Here is an 11938-nt window from a genome sequence, read left to right as displayed (position 1 = left end):
CCAGCCGCACACACTAAGGGAAAAGGCAGCTCAGATAGAGAAGGGTGTTGGGAGGATTAAATAAAGGGTGTTGGGAGGATTAAATAAAGGGTGTTGGGAGGATTCTCCCAGGATGGGAGATGCGTGCTGAAGTAGACGATAGACCAAACATGATTGCCACTCAATGCCTCTTTTGAAAACCACAGCACCTAAAAGGAGAGAGAGAACAAAATGGAATGCCCTGCCACAGAGGCAGGGTGGGATGGGGAGGGGGGAGGGATACTGAGATCAGTGTTGGTGGAGAATGGTCACTGGTAGAGGGATGGGTATTCAATCATTGTATAACTGAAACCCAAGCACAAAAATTTGTAAGTCTACAACTATACCTCATGGTGTTTCACTAATAAAAATTTTTTTTAAAAAAGAATTATGAAGAAGACATAAAAGATAAAAGAGAACCAATTTATATGTGAGCAAGTATAAAATGTCTCTCTGAAAGACGAAAAGAACAGGAATGAGCTTAGATTCTTAAAATAGCATTCTTCAAATTTTCCCACACCTGCCAACCTAATGTTGCTAATGTTACAATTAGTACGTGGACTGGCAGCTAGAAAAAAAAGACAGTAGACCAATGGTTTTCAACCTTTCTATGCTTGGGAATTGGCACTGATCCTCGGATCATCGTGGAAGATCATTGCTCTAGACTAGTAGTGGTAGGACAAAAGTGGGACCAGGCAAAAGGAAAAGCATATGTGAAAGATCCTGAAGTAAGAATGCCCTTGACTTGTTCAAGGCCTATCACCCAAAGCCAGTGTAGATGGAGTAAACAAAACAGTGGTACATGCTAAGGTTAGAAAGGAAGTGGATGTCCATATTGAACCAAACTGGAGAGAAAACTGAAGAGTTGATATTGAAAAGTAGTAGATTATAGGCCTGAAATCTTCTGCTTTCTCCCTAAGCCTAATTATAAAGGGAGAGAAAATAAGATTTATTTTATGTTATTTATTAAATATTATTGAATAGTTAAATTGCAGTGGGTCAGAGTGATAGTACAGTGGGTTGGGCATTTGCCTTACACATGGATCAACCCAGGTTCGATCCTTGGTACCCTGTATGGTATCCCTGAGCCCTCCCTGCAGAGCCAGGAGTAAGTGCTGAGCACCATCAGGTGTGGCCCAAAAACCAAAAACCAAAATCAAACAAGAACAACAAAGAACAACAACAAGGAAAAAAAACTGTTGAGTTGCAATAAACAGTTTATGTAACACAAAAGTATTTTTTAAAAGATTAAATATTGGGAACATGTTTAATCATTTATACATATCACACACACACATAGTATAACATAAATAGATTAATCTGAATCATCAGACTGTACTGTACAGATATTTATTTATATATAAAAAATGGGAAGGGAAAAGTACATAATATGTATAAATTTAGCCTATAATCTGATTTTAAATTCCTTTGAGTTCAAAGATAATTCAATACTTAGATTATTGTTCTTATCTTCTTAAACTAATCTAGTTGACTTTTAAAAGACATTTTTATTTAGGTACCATAATTTACAATATTGTTAGTAATAGAGTTTCAGACATCCAATGTTTCAATTCCAAATTCATTACCAAGGCCCACATCCCTCCCAAGACTCCCTCCCATATCCTGCATTACTTCTTATCAAACTCATATTTTTAAATTTAATTATTGCACTCTGGGACACATGTTGCCATAGTGTTGGATGTTATAGTTTTGGTGTGTGCAGTTACCTTACCTCTACTCTATCAAAGTGCCCAAGATCCCAGATAAATGCTCACCTGTTACCAGCAGTCTGTCTCTTCTTCATTCCCTCTTACCTAGCTCACTTTCTTGGCATACTTCTATAATATAGGGCCAAGAGCTTGCCTACATTGATAGATGGTACTGAGATATTTTTTAATCAAGAAGAAATACGCAGAAGAGACTCTGACCTCAAAAGATTTGTGTCTACAAAGAATGTGAACAAGTGGCAACTGATATATTAAAGCTTATAAAGATTTCAGTGGAGAAAACTATGAGCAGTAATCCAGTTTACAAATCCCTCCAAAAGTGAAGTATAGGGGACTCTGGAAACAGAAGGATTAGTTGAAAGTCTAATCAAGAAGAGCTCAGTAAGAAATTCAATACACAAAGAATTAGTTGCTTATAAAACTGGTAAACCTAAGAAGTGAAAGTCAGAGAAATTCTGGAATACTTTTAAGATTTGCTGTCAAATTTTCAGAGAATTAAGACATTGGAGAAACTTCAGGAAACTGTCAAAGATGATCAAAACTATTTAAAATATCATAGTGGGCCATTTGCAAAAAACAATTTTGAGGTTTCCTGTCTTGTATTTTTTGCAGTCCAAAAGAAAAAAATGACCAAAGTAGCCAGAAAGCAATATGATTTCTACCTTTAAGTTCAACCTCAAATTGAGTATCATACGAATTTTTATGCCTTCTGATCCTGTAGGTGTGTTGGGACATTTTAAAGTCAGAATGTGACCAGCAAACAGTTACAGGAATGTAGGTCCAGGGATTCTTGTTCCTATAATTCAAGAGTTTATAAGTAATAATGGAAAATTACTTTTTAAAAGAATAATAATGGCAGTGAGAGAGGGAGTATTGTATAGACTTGTACGACGCTACTCACAGATATTTTCTAATTGTACAACTGAGCAATTGCAATATTTTAGAGTTAAATTGCAGATTGGGACTCTGCTCTCCTTGTACCCTTTGAATCAAGAAATGCCTGATCTTGAGGTATTGTTTTAGTAGTGGGAAAATTCGTAACATAAGCATGAGCACAAACAGGTTGTTAAGTAAGAGGCAGGACCTCTAGGTAATCTAATCTGTGAGAAGAATGGGCCATATCATAAGTTGTGGTTCAGAACAGAAGGATCCATACCAACTTGTTAGCTAGACAGGATGGGGGACACAGCCAATAATACATTGGAAATGTCTATGTGAAATATAAACCAGAATGTACTAAACAAAGATTTATAGCAACTAGGACTAGTTGCTAGTCCCCTCTATATACAGGGGCAAAACAACCCTTCTTTTCTCTTCTCTTCTTTGTTCCACAATTTGTTATGTTGCCAGAAAAAAAATTCGCAGGAAAAGTGCATGAAGCCCAGTTATAGGCCACAATTTTATTGCCTAGTGTGGTACATCTACATGTTAATACACTCTTCTTCCTCTCTTGCCTAAGATGATTTTTCAGTGTGATTGATTAAGCAAACTCCAATATAACACAGTCTCCCTCGTCCCTTCCATCATGAGAAAAGGATGAGGGTGAACAGAAAGTCTATAGATCAGAACACAGAATTCAGTCTATGGCTAAGAGCTTGTTCTTAATACCAAGGGTAAAAGGAAATGAGTATATTAAAATTGGAGAGCTCTATACCAAATCACTCTTTTAATTCCAGTTTAAATTTGCTGGGCCAGTTGCTGAAAGAGCCTTCCCTAGAAAATTCGACCAGAAAAAAAAAATAGTTCTCAGAGAGACAGACATCAGGTGTCTCTCCAGAAAAAAAGTCCCTGTCAAAACACTTTCGAGACAAACTCACAGCGAAAGCCATACCAATCCCTCTGCCCCACCATGAACATTAAATAGTTTTAATGCTATTTTAGTAGTTGGGTTTTGAGGTTTTACTTTGTTTTTGTTGCTAAGGGCTTATGTGACTCTGAGCTCAAGGATCACTCCTGGAATTGCTCAGGGGACCATATGGAGTGCTGAGGATTGAACTAGGGTTGGCCTAATGCTAGGCAAATGTCCTGCCCACTGTACTACCATCCAAGTCCCTGTTTTAGTTGTTGATAAAAACTATTTAATACTCCACGTTAAACTTAAGTCAACAGTTACTGATATTTGAGGAAAGAAGTGAACATCAAAGCCCAAAATAAACAGAAAAAACCTAAGGACATAGAAGACATATACTTTAGAAAGTTTATATAAAGGACAGAGAAGATAAATATTTTGGACAGGAGATTTATACAAAGGATAGGAAAGACAAAAATTTCAAGCAAGACAACTGTCAACTACCTTCAGAGAAAAAGAATATACTGAAACAACCAAAATAGATACCGGTGATGGGATTGGTGTTGTGGTATAGTATGCCTAAGACTTAACTACCAATAACTTTGCAAATCACAGTACTTTAATTGAATGAAAGTTGTTTAAAGTTTATAAAATTTTGAAAAAAATGTTAACCTAGAATAGTATTCTTTATCTAAATGTAATAAGGTAAATAAAATTTCAAAATCTTTATCTTCAATTATACAATTCTCAGAAAACCAATAGTGGGACTTCATCAAAATAATAAGGAAAAACATTTTATAAAAGATATGGAACCCTAAAGTGAGTAACAGTTTCCATTCCTTGAATTCTCAGATTGTACAAAAGCGAATACCACAAAGACATTCAGTATAGAGTAGCCCCTAAAGATTGGAGTATATGACAAAATTTTGGCAGAAACTGCTTCAAGGAGATGAAACTGAGGTAATGTCAAATGTGTTTGAGGGGATTGAGAAGCAGTTATACAATTATAGAGCTCTTGCTGGGCGTAAATTATACATGCAAAAAAATTTTGAGTAAACAAAAAAACTAGTTTTCATGACAAATATAACAAATAAGTCAGGGTAGGAGATCACTGACTACCTAAAACTCAACCCTGATAGCACTCTCCATGTCATAATAAAAATACATTGATTAAGTCTAAATTATAATAGAACTATGTAGTTTTTACAAGAGGGGAGGATTGGTAGTATGTGGTAGAGTAGGGGTTACTGGTAAAAAAGAGCTAAAACTTAATCAAGATTTGCAAAATAAGTAGTGCCATAAACACTGAGTTTAAGAAGCGAAAGTTCAGTATCATTGTCTTTGGAGCATTCTAAATGATAAATGGCAAGAGCAAGTTAACAGTCTTTGTAGAACAATTTCACTCTATAATAAATCTGAGTCTATATAATTCTTGGATTTAAAAATCTTAATTTTTAAGAATAATTCATCAAATACTTTTCTATCAACAACAAAATAACCAAATGTCCTTTGAATCAATAAACTTTGTATACCTCTTAATAAAATGGAACACTTTTCCAGATATTTGTCCAAAAAAACCTCAAGTTATAGCATTGAATAAGTTTAAGTCATACAACATGGTAATTCGATTCCCTTCTATGTGAACTAATTACAACTTCAAGAGATTGATTCGACTAACATTCATTTTCTCATATAGATACACCAAAAAGTGATTAAAAATAAAAGCAGAAACAGTTCACCTTATGAGAAATAGGACCTACTTTTTTAAAACTTCTTGAATATACAGGTTCAGGGAAATCAAGCTGGAGTAGAAAGGCTAGTGCCTATAACTTTGCATGTGGAAGCCCTAGGTTTGATCCTGGAACTGCATGTTCTCTTGAGCACTGTAGCCAGTTGTTCCTGGGCACTACTAGGTGCATCCCCAAAGCAATGAAAAGAAACAGAAAGTTCCCATATACAGATAGTAGTATTACAACTTAATTACTTATTTATCTTAAACTTGGAAGGCTGTGTGATTTATCTTCCTCTAATTCTTCTCCCCCCATCCTCTGGTAAGCTCTAGTAACCAATAGTCATTTTTCTATAAGTTTGACCTCTTTTTATTTTTTTCAGATTCTACACATGAGACCATGGAACTTTTATGTTTTAAGAGGACTAAAGTCAAATATCAATGCTGAGCAAAAACAAAAACGATAGAAAAGATGTCAGTAAGATAGATATAAAATGTTTTAAAACATAAGGGGTGTCTTTTGGAAAACAGTATGGATGATTCTCAAAAAACTAGAAATTGAGCTCCCATTTGACCCAGCAATACCACTCCTGGGAATATATCCCAGAGAGGCAAAAAAGTATAGCCGAAGTGACATCTGCAATTGTCTATTTATTGCAGCACTTTTTACAATAGCCAGAATCTGGAAAAAACCTGAGTGCCCGAGAACAAATGACTGGTTAAAGAAACTTCGGTACATTTACACAATGGAGTACTATGTAGCTGTTAGAAAAGACGAAGTCATGAAATTTACATACAAGTGGTACTACATGGAAAGTATCACGTTAAGCGAAATGACTCAGAAAGAAAGGGATAGACATAGAAAGATTGCATTCATCTGGGGAACATAAAGTAACAAAATAGGAAACTAACACCGAAGAATGGCAGAGATTAGTACCAGGAATTTTACTCAATGACCCGGAGGACAACCACACATGTTAGGGGAAAAGGGAGCTCAGAAAGAGAAGGGAACACCAAATAAAGGGTGTTGGGAGGATCCGCCCAGGATGGGAGAAGTATGCTGAAAGTAGACTATCGACCAAACATGATTGCCACTCAATGCCTCTTTTGCAAACCCACAGCACTCAAAAGGAGAGAGAGGGAAATGCCCTGCCACAGAGGCAGGATGGGATGGGGGCTGGGGGGTGGGAGGGATACTGGGATCCGTGGTGGTGGGAAATGCGCACTGGTGGAGGGATGGGTGTTTGATCATTGTATAATTGAAACCCAAGCACAAAATATGTAAGTCTGCAACTGTACCTCATGATGTCTCACTATTAAAAAAAATTACTTAATTAATAATAAATAAATAAATAAAACATAAGGGGTGCAGAGATGGCTTAGCTGCAAAGTTTACCTGGACTGCAAGCATGAACTATGAGTCCAATCCCCAATGCTACCTGCAAGTACCACTCTTACGTCCCTACAGCTCTGCTATCTGCCTCCCACCTCCTGGCACTGAAGTGGAGTATGCTATCTCTGCACATAGTCAGGTAGGGGTAAACATCACCACTAACAATGAACAAGCAAGGTGACGAGAATTTTGATATGTCCAAATCCCAAGTATGTGTGAGAACCACAAAGAGAAGTTCTATCCCTGACATCACCACTGAATGTGTGAGCTCCTCAACCAAGCATGTGTGTAAGCCTCTGATCATCACAACAATGGAGGGAGGGTAGGGAGAACAAAGATGGAAAGCAATACTGTGCTCTCTTACACACACACACACACACACACACACACACACACACACACACCTACACATATATGAGTGCAGTGTTTACAATTAATTGATCACAGCCAATTACAGATGTATATACATATATATATGTATCCTAAAGTATAAAGACTTGCTTAGAAAAATCTTCTCATAATGTTGTTGCCTCTAAAATACATGATAATAAGATTAGACAGGTCTAGGAAATGCTTCCGTACTATTTCCTTTCTCTAAACACTTCCTAAGCAAATAAAGTGCATTCAAAGCATTAGACAAAACAAAAAGGAGTAAAGGAGTCAAAAAAGAGGATAAATGTGATTCTCAGCCAACCTAGTTCAAAGTGAGAATGCAGGCTGCAGGGTTGTTTGAATTTTGCAATGCCGGTTATTACTCAGGAGTGCTGAGGGACCACCAAGGCCACCCCAGCAGTTCTGCACCCATCTAGGGCTGCACCTACTGATACTCATTGTTCGGAGTACTAAGTGCTTCCAGGGATCGAATTAGGGCCAATTGTCTGCATGTGACTTAACTCTTGTATTCTCTCTTTGACCCCTCTTTTAATTCAGAGATATATTTCTCTTTTTTACAATATCGGATCCACTCACAGATGCCTTTATCATACTTTTCTTCTGTTTGTTGTTGGTTTGTGTGTTTTTTGCATCATATTTTTCTTCTGTTTGTTGTTGTTGGTTTGTGTGTTGTTTGCTTTGCTTTTCTACCAGTTTTCCCACTCGTAACGGTTGTGACACCCTCCCCATCAGTTTGAATCCTGCTCAAGCCATCCTCACATGCTAGAAATCTGCTAGAATCTGCTAGAAATCTCCACGTTCTGACCTCCCACTCTTTTTTTCTCAAGAATTTTTATGTAGCAAAGCCTGGGAAAGAATAACTCTGAGTAATCTGACTAATTGTGAGTAAAACAGGATGCCGTTGATTAAAACTGTTTTCTACCTCAGCCCACAACACAGTCATAATTTTGGCGACGGGGTTAAAAGCACAGTGAGATTTGAAACACACTTTTGTCACTAAACATAGTAAGAAATTGGCAGTTAGCTGTTCCCAGCACTGTAACAATGGCCTCAGGAGTCAAGTTGTTTCTTCACTCACATCCCCACTATCCACTGGTCCTCAGACAGGCCTCAGTGCTGCCTCCGAGAGAATGCCAACAAAGTGATAGCATCCCATGTTTCTTTAGAAAGTAAAACATTCTGAGCAACTAAGGCAAGCCAGCAGTTGTAGGTTGTATTCACCAAAATTCAGCCACTCACTTATTTATGCAAAGGAGAATAGAGCAAAGAAATTGTGGGGTTTCAGTAGCTAGAGGGGGAGGCAGTTTCTAATAAGATTGTGGATTGCTGTTGGCTAGTAATTATCTGTTGCTCATTGTGGCTGCCCCCAAAGATCTACTACAAATACTCCACGGGGGGGGGGGGGGGGCATGGTAATGCCCATTGGGCAGATCCAGACTACATAGTAGTGGCAGCAAGACTTCCACAGAAAGCACTACCCAGGAGAGGTAGTATCAAATGGCAAATTCAGTGGTGCAGGGGAAACCCAATGATGCCCAGAAGCCAACAGGCTAGAGTTGCATTGTTTAATATGATCACCACGATCCACATGTTGCTCATTATTTTTCTTTTTGGGCCACACCCAGCGATGCACAGGGGTTCTCCTGGTTCTGCACTCAGAAACTGCTCCTGACGGTGTGGGGGACCATGGGATGCCGAGGATTGAACCCAGGTTGGCTGCATACAAGGCAAACGCCGAATCCGCTGTACCATCTCTCTGGCCCCAACACATATTGCTCATTAAACTTAAATGAAGTCAAGTTTCAAATGCTCTTCTGTCACAGTGCAATATCACATGTGCAATAGCCGCCAGTGGCTACCATATGGAACATCACAGATCAAGACCATTTACATCTTTACAGAAAATTTATTGGGCTAGCCAGAGCAAAGGAGATATTTCTTAAATGACAAATCTACATATGGAGAAATAAGATTAAATTATAGCTCATCTGTAGAGATCTCCAGGGAGCCCGAAGCCATGCTCCAGACCCTGGACGAAGATAGGAGTAAAATGTAGCTATTCAAAGTCCAGAACTCCCCTGGAGAATGCAATACCAGCTTGTCTGCATTTTTTAGTGAAAATGAATAGATAGTTCCCTCCTGGTTTACCTGGTCACTCTGCATAATTTCAGCTATGCAATTAGTAAAGTATAGAAGGCCTCTAGGCACATTTGTGTCTGGTCTTCCCTAAAACAGATATTTCATTCTTCTGTTGGCTCATGGTCCCAAAATGGAGCATATTCTGTGCATCTGAGAAAGGATGCTCCAAGCTGCTCAGGTGTTTGAAGTCTTTGCAATGCTGCTTTGTGTTTTCTTGCTCCTGGTGTTCTGTATCCTCTGCTTGCAATAAATCTGTCACCATAAACCTTGTTAGAGTCCTTTGAGTCTTTTCAATTATGTGACCCCCAGTAATTACCACACCCCATGGTGGCCAATCAGATTTGGTCATTAGCACAGATGGAACAGCCTCTGGACATTGCTGGAAATAACAAGGTTGAACTTTAAAAGATTCTAGAGATTCCATTCTAGCAGGTAGGAGGAAGAAATACCCTGATGTATGTAAGATGTTTGTTGTACTTCACACTTCCATATAAAAAAAGAATAATAAATATAGCAATGTCATTTGACATGTATATATGTCAGAGAGATTATTTGCTCTCATCCTCAGAAAAATCTTTTTTTCTTCTAAACTGCAATTTTCTCCTCTGTAAGATGGAAGATATTGCATAATTAGATATATTACATTATAGACCTGATAGGTTGCTTAATATTATTGTTGTAATGAGTACAATATTGATCATGTAATAAGAAGTCAAAAAATGTGAATTCTTGATATTTATATTTACATCTAATAAATAGATGTAAATAAAGATTTGTCAAATATAGAAACTTTAGGTGCCAGAGAACTAGTACAAGGGTTAAGGAATTTGCACTGCATTTAGCTTAGCCTTATTCCATCTCTGCTACTACATATGACACTCCAAACACCACCAGGAGTTATCCTGAGCACAGAGCTAGGAGTAATCCTCAAAACCACTGGGTGTGACTTTAAAACCAATAAATAAACAACTTCGTAGCAAACTTGGTGATTCCATTAACTTAAGTATCTAATTCTTTTTATTTTAACAGTAGTGCTTTTGCAATTACCTTCTAATTTTACGTAATTATAAATTATATTTTATATAAACATATAATATGTCTAAATAGTGTGTTATGTATTACAATCCCAAAAGAGTAACATTTTTACCTACTCAATTGATGAGTTTAGCTTTATTAAAAATTCTTTAAATTTTTTTCTACGCAAGACATTTGCTCAGAGGGAAAATTATTACTAATTGTAAGGCCATAACTCAAATTTCTTCCCCTGGTGGCTAATCTTAGTTTCTAATCCCAATGGCATAAACAGCTTTGTAACTGTCTTTTGGTATTATCCTCTCACTTTAAAGTAGATCTCACAGACAGAAAATGATAGAAGTGGGATTCAAATCCAATCATATTCATATAAATGTTGAAGTTGTAATAATCTATATATGATGTGTATATTTTTGGAGAGGCTATAATTTATGATAGAAATAAAAGACTGTAATGAGACCAAAAATGTTAAGCAATTAAGCAATTGTTCAGAGCAATTTATAAAACAAAGCTGCAGGAGACACAAGAAGTATGAGCTTTTCTTCCAACCATTAAGGAACTTGGATGAATCACTCTATTCCAGGTTCTTTAAAGTAATTTTAGGAGGGGCAGAGTGCAGATATTGGGCCATGGCTGACCATACTTGGGATTTTCTCCTAGTTCAGTGCTCAGGGATCAATCCTGGTGGTGTTCAAGATAACAGATGAGGTTTTGGGAATCTATCCAGGTTGGCCTTATGCAAATCAAGTAGCCTAAAACCTATCCTATTTCCAGGTCCCCTCTTTAAGGTTCTTTATCTCTTTAGTCTAATAAAAATAAACTAGTATTTTATTATAAGATTTTCTCAAAGAATATAAGGAAATACGTTGTGTCTTTTGTAAACTAGAAGGAAAAAAATAGGACACAATTAGACACTGAGGCAGCGACTTTGTTTTATTTTGGTTTGGATTCAAGTCACACTTGATGGTTCTAAGGGCTACCAAGAATATTAGACTTTTTTTTCTGAGCTGTTTGAGGTCTTCTACTGACCCCCTACAGCCACTAGTAGTGAATAAGTGCCAGCCTCTAGTGTCGGGGTAGTACACAGGGCACAGTAGTGTTTCCAAGGTGTTTGACAAGGCTTTATCCCTGGGGACTTTTTATCATGCATTCAACCCCACACTAGCACTTCAGGGAAGATCCCTGCAGGCAAGACCTCTGAGTTTGTTCTGATCTTCCCAGCTTTATGTCAACCTTTCTTCCTTCACTCCATAACTTTCAAGGCAATGAAAAACTGAAGTCTGCTGTCATCACAAATGACAGAAAATGTTTCCTTCTGCAGCAAGTTCTGCTTTCTACCCTGAAAAATTTCTACCTGCTTAAACTGGGAGAGAAGTAGAGTATATAGCAAACCACAGAAGAACAATCCGTAAATATCATCTTTCCAGCAAGGAGCTGGCATTGTGTGTAAAATCAGAACTAATGTATTTCAGTATACAGCCTGTCTTCCATGTTGAGTTTATAGAAATTTTTTCTTCCCTTTTTAACTCTTATTTATTGGTCAGACTTTGGAAAGTTGAAAGATTCAGATACTTTGCCCTTAGGTGATGTATCTGTGTCTGAGTTTTCTTAAAGACAAGAAAAGGAGAGTGGCAATAGGAAGATGTAAAAGAGGAAATGCCTCCTTATTGTTGTAGCTACAAAGTTTACCCATGATTTGAAATAAAGAATTTGAAGGT

The sequence above is a fragment of the Sorex fumeus genome, unplaced genomic scaffold (genome assembly GCF_029834395.1).
Source record: "Sorex fumeus unplaced genomic scaffold, SorFum_2.1 ptg000008l, whole genome shotgun sequence".
Lineage (NCBI taxonomy): Eukaryota > Metazoa > Chordata > Mammalia > Eulipotyphla > Soricidae > Sorex > Sorex fumeus.
This window is presented reverse-complemented; position numbering follows the sequence as displayed.